Source organism: Apaloderma vittatum, unplaced genomic scaffold (assembly GCF_000703405.1).
Source record: "Apaloderma vittatum isolate BGI_N311 unplaced genomic scaffold, ASM70340v1 scaffold18082, whole genome shotgun sequence".
NCBI classification, from domain to species: Eukaryota; Metazoa; Chordata; class Aves; order Trogoniformes; family Trogonidae; genus Apaloderma; species Apaloderma vittatum.
The window spans coordinates 10,013-24,856 of NW_009702088.1; positions in this window are offsets into that span (position 1 = coordinate 10,013).

A 14,844-nucleotide genomic window follows, 5' to 3' on the forward strand; every position below is an offset into this window, starting at 1 on the left:
AGCTCCTCCCCAGGTGGAGTGGAGAGAGCAGGACTGTGTCCCTGAGCACCCCAGTTGTGGGGGGAGACACTCGCCCTGCCCAGCTGCTTTCAGAGGCAACACTCAATGCAGGCACAGCACAAGGGACACCTTTCCCCCGAGGGACGCTGCGTGTCCAGCACCCTGGTGTAACATCCGCTGGAGAGGAAGATGCCGGTATCCCCCAGAGATCCTTGCACAGGGACGAGGCACGGCCATGGCGCCACGTGCTTGCTCTGCAATTTCTCTCTCCTGTGCCTGCTTCCCCCTGTGCTCCCCCAGCCCCGAGAAGCCCCGGGTGGCCGTGCGGGCTGCAAGGCAGGGAGGTGTGATTCGCTTTCAGGCTCGATGGCTTCTCTGCCTTGATCAGTAGCACTTAGGCAAACAGCAGTACATCAATAAGCAGCTCTAATTAGAGGTGTTAATAGTGCTGGGAGCTGGGGGAAAGCACATCGAGGCGGGAGGGAGAACAGTTTGCAATCTAAGGAGCGCGGCGGGAGGAGCTGGGAGGACTGGGATGCTCAGGACCCTGCACACGCAGCGGGTGGGACAATCAAGCTCCAGGAGCCCACGTGAAATTGCCGGAGAAATATCCCCCGTGCTGATTATCTTGAATAATTTATGCAGATGCTATCATGCATTCATATTTTATGGAAGTCTTGCAAAGCCGTGAAGGCGGTTATTTACAACCATTTGCTCCCTTCCAGAAACCTGTCGGTGGTGGGTGCAGGGTGTGGGTTACATCTCAGGGACCTCAGCTCCTCGTGGCACCGGGACATGGCCCAGAGCAGCAGCAGGACAGCCACCTTCCCAGGGCACCAGCACAGGCTGAGTTTTAGCCCTCCATCCCAGCATCCATCCCCTCAGCACCTCCAGGGGACAGACAGCCCAGGGCAGAGGGACAGGGGACACTGACAGTTGCAGCAGCACCCTTCCCACCATGACCCTCCTTCTGCACCCATCACCTCGCAGCCTTCTCCAGCTTCTATCCTGCTAAGCAGGATACAACCCCCAAAAAAGGACCCAGGAAAGGGACCGTTCCCGCAGCACCCTCCCTCTGCCCGGGATGCTGTCACAGGGCGATGCTGAGCAGGACAGAAGAGCTGCACCCAGACGTTCCTTGGTCCCCTGATGGGTAGGATGCAGGCTGGGGTGGAGAGGACCCTGGGGCACCCACTACCTGGTGTCGAGCTGTGCAATCCTGCCACCTCCAGCGCTTCCCACTGCTTTCCCAGCAGCTGTCTCCCTGGAAACTGGAGCCGGGAGGCAGGAAGGGGCATCGCTTTCCCTTAGGAGAGGTGGGTGGATGAGCTGCACAGCAATTCCTTCCAGCAAGGGGGAAAGATAAAAGGCCACGGCTCCTCATGGCTGGAGGACCCCTCATGGTGGGCAGGACCCTTCCTCCGGGGGGGTGTGAGCCATCCCCACACCTCCCCCTTGCCCAACATCTCCATCCGCCCTGGGGTCAGGAAAACGTAGTGCCTTGACTCGAGGCTGCAGGGGCAGCGATGGTCACTGCAGGAGAAGCAAAGGGCTTTGTGGGGAGCCAAGGGGGAGCAGGGGGAGGAAGGGGCAGGTGAAGGGTAGGGTGAAAAGGAAGGGAGAAAAGGGAAAATTTCTGGAACCCAAGAGGTGCTCAGACCATGCTGGAGGAGGATGTGACTGCGGAGAAGCCTGCCAGTACCCAGCAGAGCAGAAAGTCAACGTTATTAAAGCAAAGACACTGGATATTTTCATTCCCTGCGGCTCCTGCTTCTCAGAGGACAGCGATGATGTCTGAAAAGCAAGCAGAAATTAAATAGGAGGCATCTCAGTTTGGTTGGTCAGCCTGTAAAACACCCGGGGAGTGGAGACACAGCTCAGAGCGGAGCAGAGAGGACCAACATGTGTTCTCAGCCAGCCCCCGTGTCACCAGCACCGCTGCCCCACCGTCGGTTTTGCTGTTATTTCTTTCCCTTCAGCAACACCCAACAAATCCTCTGCTCAATCCAGGCTGCCTCCGCCCACAGCAGCTCCCATTTATTTCAATTAGAGAGCCTTTCCCCAAAAGAGGGGGCCAGAAACCTCAAGCTCCTGCACAGCAGAGCCAGGAGATGCAGACAAACAGCCTCTGCCCGGAGCCTCATTTATCACCTGCCAACAATGCCCAGCCTTCCCCTCCCGGGCAGGGGATGAGCAGCAACGGGGCCTGCCACATTTGGCCGCTGCCAAGAGCACCTCGCAGCCTGGGCAAGGAGCAAAAGCAAGCAGGAGCCTGGGGACTCACCCAGAGCTGAATTTCCTGCCTCCCATCAAGCTCAGTTAGAGCAGTGGTGATTTATGAGCAGAGCTACTCCTTGGAGCAGCTGCAAGCCGTAAGGCTGTAGTACAAGCATCTGCTTCACCGAGGAGGGGTCGTGAAGAACAGGGAGTGATTTATGGGGCAAAAGCTGCTGGTTTAGCACAACGGTGTACAGCATGGGGTGACCCTCAGGGCTGGCTGAGGTGGGAGAGCTGCCACCGAGCCCGCAGGGTCCTGGGGTGATGGGAGGGGGGTGGCCATGCTTAGGGACAGGGACAGCCCGACCTCCCTGCAGCCCACCGTGCAAAGCAGCCTGTGAGCCCCGCAGCCAACAAGTCGAGAAACAGAGGAAGCAGGGAGACCACAGCTCAGCATCAAGCCTGCAGATGAGCCTTTTTTTTTTAAATTTTTTTTTTAAAGAAATGGCTTCTCTAGTTTTTGTCTGGAGCAGCCAATCAGACCCCAAAGAGTTGCATCTGACTGTGCGGAGAGAAAAAAAAAAATCCAGGTCTATTAAAAATGATGAGATACCTTGCCAGTGTCCTTTTAATGTAATTAAAAACCTATTTAAAGGCATGCCAACTGTTTACTAATTAAACAAGTGTTTCATTCTGTAGCCATAATGAAAGAAGTAATTGTGATACTTTTCACTAATCTCAGGTTTTTAAAGAAATAATTACTTTATAGAAAATCAGTTACTAAATTAAACCATTCTTTACCCACTGTTATTTTCACTCTTTTGCTCAATTTGTGCAGCAAGTTGAATCCTGAAATTACCTGGGACAGATTTTTTTTTTTTAATTCTGAATAATGAATGTTTCAAAGGAAATGGAAATAGAGAAAGAAGAGAAGTAGGAACCGCTAGTGGGTCCCAAAACCTTAATATGCAGCTGGGGAGAAAAGCGTGGTGTGGTTGGAACAGACCAGAACGTGCCCATGGGTCTGTCCCTCTGGTGCACTGACGACAGATCTCCCGCAAACCACCCCACCAAGACAAGTGAGGGCCACCTATGAGGCAAAGCTTCTGCAGCCTGGGCACGAGGGGTGATAGAATCACAAAATAGTTTGGGTTGGAAGGAATGTTTAAATTAGGTCTAGTCCAAACCCCCTGCCATGGGCTGGGACACCTTCAATGGTGTTCAGAGAGTCAGCCACAGGCTGCGCCGATGAGAGAGGTGGTGGAGTCTCCATCCTTGGAGATATCCAAAAGTCATCTGGACAAAGTCCTGGGCAACCTGCTGTGGGTACCCCTGCCTGAGCCGGGGATTGAACCAGGTGGCCTCCAAAGGTCTTTTCCAGTCTCAGATTCTGTGAGGAGCAGCCCAAGGAGCAGGAGGATGGGAGAGATGTCTTGTAAGAAAGGCAACAGCGCACACCACAGCCCTGCCTGCAAACCTCAGCTCCGTGCTCAGGTGCCATCAAGAAGCTAGGTGACATCTTTGTGCCCTACCTGCAAAATAGAGTCCTCAGACCACCAATTCCTCTGAGGTAGGACTGTCGCCTTGGTGAGCATCCGCAGACACCTGACATGCAGGAGCCGCACACCGCAGGGCTGCAAAGACACCGTCAGGCTGCCAGCGCTCCCCCCTCACAGATATGAGCTCAAACAGGGAGGCAGAGGGAAAGGGAACCAAGCACTCCCACCCACGCCATTAATAAACACCCACTGCAAGAGCTTCTTCTCCGTCTCCTCCTTCTGCAACCACTCTCAACAGCAATCCTGGCTGAGAGAAGGCTCTTCCCATCCCGGTGGAAAGGCGCCAAATTGAACGTGGCTCTATAAACCACCCGGCCCTTGTTTCCCAGCCAAGGTGCCGCGCGTGCGCTTCAGCCCATCAGCTCTACCTGGCTCTTCCGGAGAGGACGCACAGGCTTTGACCGCGAGCCTGCTCATCTAAGATGACACCAGGCTGAATCCGAGGAGGGAGGCAGCGAAGGCGCAGCGGTGACCGAGCATCTGCGCGGGCAGGCAGCAGTTGTGGGGTTGCAGGGGCCTTTGATAGCAGATGGGGAGTCTGACTGCGTTCGCTGATAATGGATTAAGGAGGCTTTATCTTTGATCTCGGCTTTCTCCCAGTTAGGCGGTTTCTGGAGGGGCTCTGCGGGGAGGTGTTACAAGAGATTTATTAACAAGATGAACTGCGATGCCAGGAAAAGCTACTTCTGCAAAACACGCTCTCAGACATGCACAAGCTTAAACGTGCTCCCAGTTTCAACACACTCAGCATCTTTCCTCCTCGGGGGACTCGAGCAGAGCGGCTCCCTCCCTCGCCATGGGCTGGCAGACGTTCATCAACGCACTAGGAAGCTGCTGTAGTCCTTACCCAGCCATTCAACAGCCTCCCAGATGTCCTTGTCTGCCAACAACACATGCAAGCACCTTAAAAGTTGGACGCCCAGGGCAGAAGAAACTGTAGGTAGAGGCAGCTTGTACCCAGCAATGTCCCCAGAACCATCACGGCCTTTCCCCAGAGCCAAACTCCTCTCAGCTGCTCTTGCAATATCCTGCAGGTAAGGAAGGCAAGACCTGCTCTAAGGTACATGTCTAAGGCCAGCAAAGGAACCAGGATTAGAAATTCAGAGCCCAAAGCTCAGATCCACACATGGACACAGCACGAGGTGACACCGCTGAACTTTTGAGACTGGTAAAAGTGTGGCTACCTACCAAGCAGTAGCTACAGGGGAAGGGAGGAGCAAGGAAAAAAGATAAATTGATGGGGGAAGCAGAAGAGAAGCACAGAAAGTAAAGGAGAGAGAGGAAAGCAGCGAAGGTAACCTGCACATTCATCACCTAAATAAATTGGGTTTTTTCCGAAATGATGGCCTGGGAGCCTGACAGCATCTCAGAACCAATGTCTGGGTGAGATTAACCAAGCCCCAGGTGAGATCAGAGAGTCTGCATGGACTTTGAGCCACCCTCCTGCTCTCCAAGAATCAATTCCTCATTTTTTTATTTCCCTTCTCCCTGAACGCCACTGCAAAATCCAAGCACAAGCAACCCCCAGGGATACAGATCAATGGGCTGTACATGGGCTCATATCTGGGAGCAGCCTTGGTTTTTCTCCGTCAGCGTGTGAGATATTTGCACCAGGTGAGGCCCCAGGCAGAAGGAGCGTGGCAAGTGTGCTGCTCAGGCTGCACAGGAACCATTCCCGTGTCTGCCTTCAGTCCCAGGGACAAAAAATGAATTCACAGCAGCCAAGCCACAATTCATCTCGGCTGGCTAAGCTCTGCCTCTGCAGCCAGGATCTGAGCACAGACACCACTTAGCCTGGCCAATTTCCTGTGCTGATGCTTCACTCAAGACCCTGACAGGAGCGAGTCATTAATTACAGAGGCTGGAATTGCCTCTCCGCTAGATAAGGGGAAGCCAAACGCAGGTCAGCAGCTGTACTGCCCGACAGAGCAATAAACTCTGCCAGGGACTGCAGCCCGAGCAGGGGATGACACGAGTGCTGCGTGCTCAGATAAACCCTGCCACGGGCTGCCCCAGCGACACGCCCGGCTTGGCGGGTGGAAGAATGAAGCCTTGGTGAGGAGAGATGCTGCCGCATTCAGAGCTCTATTGTCAGCGAGGAAAGGCTTCCTCCACTCCCCTCAGGCTCTTTGCACCTGCTTATTTCCACCCACTCACCTGCAGGCGCTTTGCGAAGGAGGTCAGGAGCAGTGTGGAGGCACGGTGACCCACGGCCAGCCGGCAGCCATGGGGACGGGACTGATCCCCACAGTGCAGCCATGACACATCCCCACCCCAAAGCAGGGCAGACAGGTGGGATCTCGCCTCCCGCACCAGCACGGACCCTGCAGCTCCATTGCTCCAAGCCTGGCTGCTCGGTGTTAGTGAGGACACACACAATATCCCCCCCAGGCAGGCTTCCGATGAATCATATTAAATGCAAAAATATCTCAAAGTCCCTCCTGTTCCACACAATATCCTCAAAGAGTAATGCTTAGAGGCTCTTACTCACCTTCCTGAGCCAACAGGATGAAGCTGTGACCGCCCGAAGAGCCACGTAAACTTCTGGGATCAACCCGATCCTCAAAAGCAGACCCAGACCGTCATCCCTGCCCACCAGTCCCTTACTGGCTGGCCACGAATTTCCCACCAATTCCACAACATCTCCCCATCCCTTCCTGTGTCCCTCTTACACTCCCCCCTTTCCAAACTGCTCTCCCTCACAGCCGGGATGACTTGCTCCAAAACCCCGTCCTTCCCAGAGCAGAGGTCAACCCCGCTCTTTTCCCAGTTCCTCTCGATCGCTGGATTCCCACCCGAGCTGACCCTGAGCCCAGCACCTGCAGCCATTCAAGCAGGGACCGCAGCTCCTGATGACGCTTTGCTGGAGCCCTTCTCCCACCCCGTCAGCAATTCTCAGTTTCTGCCCTGTGACAGCAGGAGAACGGGGCTGCTCATGTTTGGTGCCTCAAAACAACAAGATCGCTTCGTTCCTGTCCTTTCGCTCTGTACAAAACACGCTACAGAGGCCTCAATTATAAAAATGAAAAAGAACATCTTCCATCTCAGCTGTACAGCATCAAGTACTTAATAACAGAGGGCAAGGACGACTGCTGACACAGAGGTGAGTGCAGAAACCCCACTACAAGGGCTCCTGTTTGGGAGCAGCTGTACCCCACCTCACACGGCTGCTTCAGGAGGCTGCAAGAAACCCTTTGCAAACACTCAGGACAAGCCTCTTCCTGGTTTCTAGTACTTAAAAATTGGCTTAAATCCCCCAGCACAAGGTCTAAGAGCTCTCCTGCTACTTCTGCGGTCATTAATGACAACTGGGTCTATCAGGGTTTTACAAGCTGCAAGTGCTGCAGGTACAACAGCTAATTAACATGACGCACACCCTGTCACTTCTGGGTCCTCACAACCTCCCATCCGAGCCACAGTTCTGCAGAAAGTGTTGCTACAGAGAAGGAAGGGGGAAAAATAAAAAAAAAAAAAATCTTGGCTCCCAGCCCAAGCCTTTCTCTTTTTAAGATGCATTTCAAGAACGAGCTGGCTGGTAACCTCCTCGAGTTACAAGGCAGGCGGCTTGTCAGAAGCTGACCTGAGCTGGATCTAATTGAAAGGCAGCTGCTGGCAGTGGGAGGCGAGATCAGGGAGGGCACCGTGGGGAGACTCGGCACGGAGGGCTGGGAGGAAAAGAGCTGTTGGGGTGGACAGAGAGCGGTCTCTGTAGCTACGCAAAGGAGAGCCAGACCTTGGGCGTGGAGAATCTGCGTTCAGGAGCCCTGGGCTGCTTCCCTCAGCTCCTGCATGTTAAATCGGTCCGTCTGCATGGATCGCAGGGTGCATCAGAGGGCAACACGCCGCTTGCGTGCCGACCCAGCCCCGAGAGAGCCCCTGTCAAGGCAGCAAGACCCAGAGCTCCATCTCACAGCACCTGGACAGAGAAGTCCATTTCGCGGTGCTTCTCCACCGAGGTTTCCCCACGGTGCTGCCAAACACAGAGCAGATGCAGCATGGTTCTCTCTGCTCCCCTAAACCGAACAACTCCTCCGCTCAGGCTGAACTTTTTTGCCAGCAGGACTGGGGTGCGAGCCAGCCGGGGATGGACCCGTGCCTCCCCCAGGTCCTGCAGCAGCTTCACAAACCAGTGAGTCCCCTGAGCACTCGCAACCTGCCTGTTCATCTCCCTACGAAGATGTACCCCTTCCCACCTGCCAACCCTCAGACAGGCAGGGGCACGTCACGTCTTCGGACACTATTTTAGATCCTGGAGGGGGAGGAAGAGCTGTTGACAGCTACAAGTGGCTCACAGGACACCAGTGCTCTCTGGGGATCTGCAAACTGGATTAGCTGGGAGCAACCAACTGCTAATCCCAGCTCCACCACAGAGGATGCCCGTCGCCTTGGGCATACTACTTCACTTTCTGCTTCAAGATTCTCCTCTTTTTGCAATATTTATCTCCTGCGTGAAGTTTTCTGGGAGAGGAATTTATTAGCCAAGGAAAAACAAATTGAGTATTTCGCAGCAGTACTTTGCAGTAGAAAATACCGAGCAGTCTCCACATCTAAGCATTATTGATATCCTAAGCCTCTAATTCCACCAGAGACAAAACTAGTTCATTAGTGAGTTTCAGTTAGTGACCCAGCAACATTATCATTCTGGCTAAACACAGCCTCTCAGGAAAGTATTGACCATCAAACTGCTTAGAACTTACTCGGGTATTCCCACCCCTTTTCTCTGCAGCCTTGACATAATACCTCAACACTACCTGATGTTTAATTTTTAATAGTGCAACGTGACCCTTCATTCTTCTCAAAATAAAATGACACACGTGCAAAAATAATGCTCATGGTGGGTAAAAAACAAGATCTGAACGTCCGTAACCTTGGAGCAGCCCCAGGTACGCATCCGTCAACACAGAGCCCCATCCACAGCAGAGCCACAGCGTTCCCCAGGCACACGGGGTCATCAGGGCAGGTTGAGCTGCAGAAGCGAGAGCTCTGCAAGGCAAGAGAGTGCCATCACCAGCGAGGCAACGGGCCCACAGCACCCCGACGGAGTCCAGCCCAGCCTCGGCCAGGGTGAGCCACAGCCAGCGGTCGCCAGAGGCAGCAGAGCAGGGGCACAGCGAGTCACGCCAGGAAGGGCTGGTCAGGACCAGCAGAGGAAGAGGCCAGGCAGGGCCGTGCCCTCACTTCATAGCCCAAACAAGGACCAAGGGCAAAGACCTGAGCTAAAACCCCACTCCAGTAAACCAAGGGCAGGCTACAGAGCCAGGGAAATGGCCACGTGCAAATGTGCTCGCAGCCAGCCCGCAGGTGGAGAAGTCCCTGTGAACGTCTCGGGGCGATCTACAGTCACCGGCCCCTCTCCACCAGGCTGTGACCAGCACTTCCCACAGCTCAGAGCATCACACTACAAGCCCGGATCTCCCTCGGCACAAAGGTGCCTCACCCAGGCAGCAGGACTTGAAGCTTCCAGCGTTGCAGCATTTCACACCACCCTCCCCTCCCGATCCCCAGGACTGGTGGTTTATTTGTTTGCTGCAGAACATCATAAATATTTTTACTGGCTAGCAAACTTTTAAATCCAATTGCTTTCTGCACAGGATGAAACCCAGCGTGCATAATGCCCTTTTCCTTCCCCTACAGTCATTTCTTATGTGCGTATCAAATCCCAGCAGCACTGGCAGGAAAGCACGAAGCGCAGGCAAGCGCTGTGCCAGGCTCACTCTAACACCCGCGGGGGCACCGAGCGCCGTCCTCTGCCACCGGCTGCGAAAGGGCAGCGCTTCGTGTCTTACCGACACGGCTGAGAATTTGCAGAATTAAGCTCTCACGAAGTATAATTATTATAATTATTCATAAATGTCATCAAGATCTGCCTGTGATTGCTGCTCTGCTTCGCGCTGCAGCGAGGTAAGGATGGCATATGAATGCGAACGCTGGAACACTCATTTTTCAGATTGTCTCTCTCCTGCCGTATTTTCTCCAGAACTTCCACTCCCAGCACCAGGGCTGGTACTGGTGACCTCAGCACTGCCTGGTGTCTGCCTCCGCACGCCCACAGAGAACATGAGCCTCACGCCACCAGCTTGCTGCCTCAGAGGGCAGAGCAGGATGCCCAGCCCCACGGCGAGGAAGAGGGGCCACCTTCATCACACTGCGAGGCCGGGTCACCTACAACAAGGAACACACCTGACCGGGAGTGCCAGCTCCCGAACATGACGGTTTCACCCCGCGTCTGGTTGAGCACAGGGATACCTGTCAGCGGTCATTTATACCCTATACAGGTATTTTACAGGGATGTGTATAGAAGCAGGAAAGGCAGTTTGGAAATTCAGTCTGCACGTTTCAGGTGAACATTCGGGGAAATGCCGACAAGGGAAAAGGCTGAGCGCCCACTGCTACCTCCCACCTGCACCTTCCTCCCTCTGTCGCGCTGCTTCAACAGGGCAAGGCTGCTCCGGCCGCTCGAGATTCTCCCCACTGCTCCCTGCTCTCAGCCCCACAGCGCAGCAGCCCAGCCCACAGCCCTGGGCATCCTCCGCTTTGTTACTGCAGAGGAAATACTTTGCTCCTTCGCACAATCATTCAGCACGGGAGCTGTTAAACAAACGCTCTGTGCCACAGTTACACTTTCGCAAGCACCAAAGAAAATGATGTATGGTGGAGAGGCTCTCTTAAACAGGTTATTATCCATGTAATTGTGGTTTTTTCCTTTTTTACAAAGATTAATAACCAAAACAAACTCTGCAGGTCAGGCATTTCCACAAGATGAGTGGCACTGACAATAAGCAGTCACCACTGCATTTAGTACAAATGCTTAATTGAAGCTAATTTCACTAAGTGACCTTCACAAACAGCAATTGCCCTTTAAAATGACAGAATGAATGATTTTTCTAAGGCACAAACCTTCTATTTTTTTTTTCCTCCTTCAAGACCTAACTTTGAAGTGCAAACTCCTAAATGTCCTTTCATCCAAAGACCCAAAGGGCTGCGTGCAGCAAAAACTAACCGGTGAGGTTCTCTCCTAGTTGTCCACGTAAAGAATTTTACAGTCAGCTACTGAATACAGATTCTTTCTCTCAGAAATCCGAATACCGAGGCCATCCAAGGATCACCCTGCTGGAAGCACAGCGGATTTTGACCCATCTGCAAATTGCTGAAGCCCAGCCCTTGAATCGCCGTGTGAAGCCAGGAGGGAATCGTGCCTTCCAGGCGCAGTTTCTGACGGGGCAGTAGCCCTCCACATCTACAGTTGACTTTAGACAAACAGGATCCAAATACTTTACAACTCTGATGAATGTTGTGGACTTCCTCAAACACACAGCACCTGACCTAGGAGAAATATATCTGAAGTTGTTAGAAAGGACACTGGAAGGGGAATCCCCCAAAAAAGCCCCAAACATCAGACATTTTCCTCTGAACAGCAGCATCAGTTTTCTGAAGATGGGCTTCCAAACAGAACAGAGAAAGGAAAGAGGCCAGGATCAAAGCAGCCATCCTGAGTTCCCCAAGACATTTCACTTCTCTGTGCCACAACTAGAATTAAGTGGTTCAGAAAAGCTACTGAGCACTAAACCAAACATTTACCAAACATCTTCATTCTCCTAAATCAGGTGCCACAAAGCACTTCTGCATCCATCCATGAGGACCACGTCTCCCGTTTCCAAATCCCCCGGCACGACTGTCTGAAATGGGGACAAGAGCAATTCTGACAACAACCACATTAACAACAGCTTTGTCTGTGAGTCACTTTTATTTGCGTGGCTGTGACCATGAAAGAAACATCGTAAAGAGTCAGTACACGCTTGAAAGCAGCGTTCTCATTCAGATAATTGTTGTGTGAGGCCTGCTCTCGATAATCACCAATTCTAACCCAAAGATTTATTAAGGTAAAAGAAGTTTCAATTACTTAAACTTCTGCCCAGTGACAAAACGTAAACCAAAGAGAAAGGATAGCTTTGAGGGGGACACAGCAACAGCTGAAAAAACCTGAAGGCAGAGAAAGCACGAGACAAAAATTGAGTCAATGCCCAAACTCAACTGAACAAAGCGCCCCCTCCCTCCACATGCCCACTAGGAAATTATTCTCAGTTCCAGATTTGCTCTCTATTGGACTTTAGGATGTTTTTTCCACTCTCTCATCAGTGCTTCTCTGTGGTACTAACACAAGCCCTAAAGTTCAACTCATCAAACCCTCGTTCTTGGCTTGCCCACAAAAACTCCAGCAAACAAGAGTCTCAGTTTTGCCTCTGAACCAGTGTGGTCGTATCAGAACTGCCAGTATCTCATTTGGACACTAACGTTTCAATTTCATCTCCGTCTTTAAATCCTCCCAATTTTTAACATTTCTGCCGGCACGTCAGAAGACTTCCCAGGGAACATGGAAAACATTGTCCCAGCTGCTGCTGCTGCCGTTCAGCCAGCCCAAGCGGGGCCAGGAGGGAAACAGTGCTGGGGGTAAAGTCTTGGAAAGTGCTTCACTAGCAAAATTAAGAGTCAGGACTGGGAGGTCCTGTCTCAACCAACACCCGTGCCCCATTCCAGTGAAAGCGGAGCACTGCGGCTGGCGGCAGGATGGTCAGTGCGGGGGTTCCTATGTGCACTGACAGAAAACAATTAATTGTAGCCCTAGAAAACACTTTTTGAGGTGCTCTTCACCCACATCTACTCTTCAAACAGAGGCAAACTGCTGGGCAACCTCCGCACCATTCATGACTAGCACTCAGGACGGGGTGGTGGCCAGGGAACCACGTTCTCCAGCTGGAGCAAACTTGTAGAGTTCAAAGGAGCTTTCTCTGTTTGTTTTGGTTCCCTGACACACAGCCCTGCACTTCTGGTTTTCTGCACTTCAGTTATTTCGCCATAAAGTTACACCAGCGAATTCCACCAGGAAGATCTCTTTCCGCTGCAGTTTAAAATGGTCACAGAAACTGAAAGAGCTGCGCCAGCAGCAGGGTTCTTGTTTTTACTCGCTGGACCACACAAGAGCTTCTGCTCAGGTAGAAGGTTATAGGTTGGGTTTCTGTTTGCTTTGGTTGGGTTGTGGGGTGTTGGGTTTTTGTTGTTGTTGTTTTGGTTTGTACTTTTTACATCCCTTATGAGTTTAGCTGTATCTGCAGAAATATATAGGTTAGAATTATTTATAAAAAGCAAATGGTTCTCTTCCTTATCTCAACTGGCTCACACAGATTGTTACTAATGAAATTAGGGCAGCAAAAGGAAAAGCACAGCACTCAGTTATGAGCAAGGCTCACAGGTGTAGAAATTCTCTCATTTCATACCTTCAAATCAAGATGAAAATCAACTGGCAAGACAAAAATACAGATAAGCGTGTATGACATGCATTAAAGACTAATTTGTAGCAGCTTTGGCACTCAAATGTCAAGAACAACAGTTTTCATTTCCTCTTTAGCACTTGTTTGAAAAACTTGGGGAAGTGATACATCAAGATATTAAACCTTAGTAACAACCCAGAAGGGTAAGAGGAAAAAAACCCCACACAACTGAAAGACAAAAACTTCTTCTCAGTAAACCCAAGCAACTTAACATGTGATTTTGCTTATAAAGATAAGATCCCCAGTACAAAACAAACCCACGATACCAGCAATAACAAAGCCTTCTTAATTTAACGGTACGCTCCCAATTCAGATTAACGCTGAATTGTCACAGACCAAGGAGGTGAAGCCAATGGGCTGCAGCCTCAGGGCTGGGAAATGCTGATAAAAAGATTAAGAGATGAAATCATAAATATTCTTTATATGGCTACACCAAAAATTTTGACCGAACTAACAACTGCATACAGCTGGGGAGGTTTTTCACCTCCTGACAAACCAAAGAAACGTGACTAAGTAATCGTGTGTCATCATCAACCCAAACAACTGAGAACTGTCTCTTCAGATCAAATGGCAAAAGCAATACTTAGACAGTTAATAATAAAAACATTTGCTATCCGTGATGCAGTTTGGAGAATTCTATGATTTCTTGCAAGACTTGTCACAGAGCAACACTACTTCAGTTTAACAACCCTATAACTAGTTCTGAGCAGCCTTCTAACATGATCCGACACTGACTCAGACCAAGCAGAAAGAAAAAAGTCAAGCACCAGATTCAGAGGTACTGAATGGTCACAAGTCCTAGTTCGTTGGTATCCCTGAAAGTCAGTCTCAAAATTCTTTGTTTAACCTACATACACTTTGCAGTTTCATTTCTAATAAAACGGTTGATATAATTCTTATATTTTGTGTAAACAACACAGAAGTTCATTAAAAGGGATCAGTTTAAAAAGCAACCTCATGAGAGCCGTAACCGAGTTACAGTTCAGTGACATTGTTTTAAAAGCATTTTTAAGTTACTCATCACCACAAGAGCCAAGAATCATTTCCCACCACCACCATATACAGTAAGAAAAACTTGTTCCCCAGGACCTTTCAAGTATTTTTAATCTCGTCGATAATGAAAGGGAAAACAGGTCCCAGGAAAAGTTCGGAGACACAAGTCAGGGATTCCCTGTCTTAAAAAGAAAAAGCTCTTTACCCCTTTTGGTATTTGGGAGAAAATACAAATGTGTAGCAATGAGCACATCCTAATTGCTGGCAGTATCCTATCACCTCTACCTTTCAGAGTGCTCAGGATACAAAAATAAAATGCTGCAAATCACAGGATAGCAGGAGCGGGTAAGAGAGAGGCACTAGAGTGCTGCAAGTGCCATTAATCGTACATATTGATTGAATCCTGACTGCTTTTTCAGTTTGACAGACTGGTAACCCCTCACTCAAATGTATGTTCTGTTTCCTTCTCTTTTACACCTTTCACACAATCTCCTGGGGGGACACAGAGGCTTTCCTCGCCAGGCTGTTCCTTGCTTGCCAAACACTCGGGTGCCCTCTCATCCCCCCATCTCCTTCCCGATCTCACGGCAAGACCCTGCAGCAAATTTAAAAATCCCTTTCTAGAGGCCTGTAAAACAACACCTCTGTGTGGTTTTACTGCACCCAAAGGGGGCTGTGCTGGCGGGAGCTGTGTGTTACACACTCTGTGAGAGCACAAGCGACGCGCAGCGAGTGTCACCGCGGGTCCC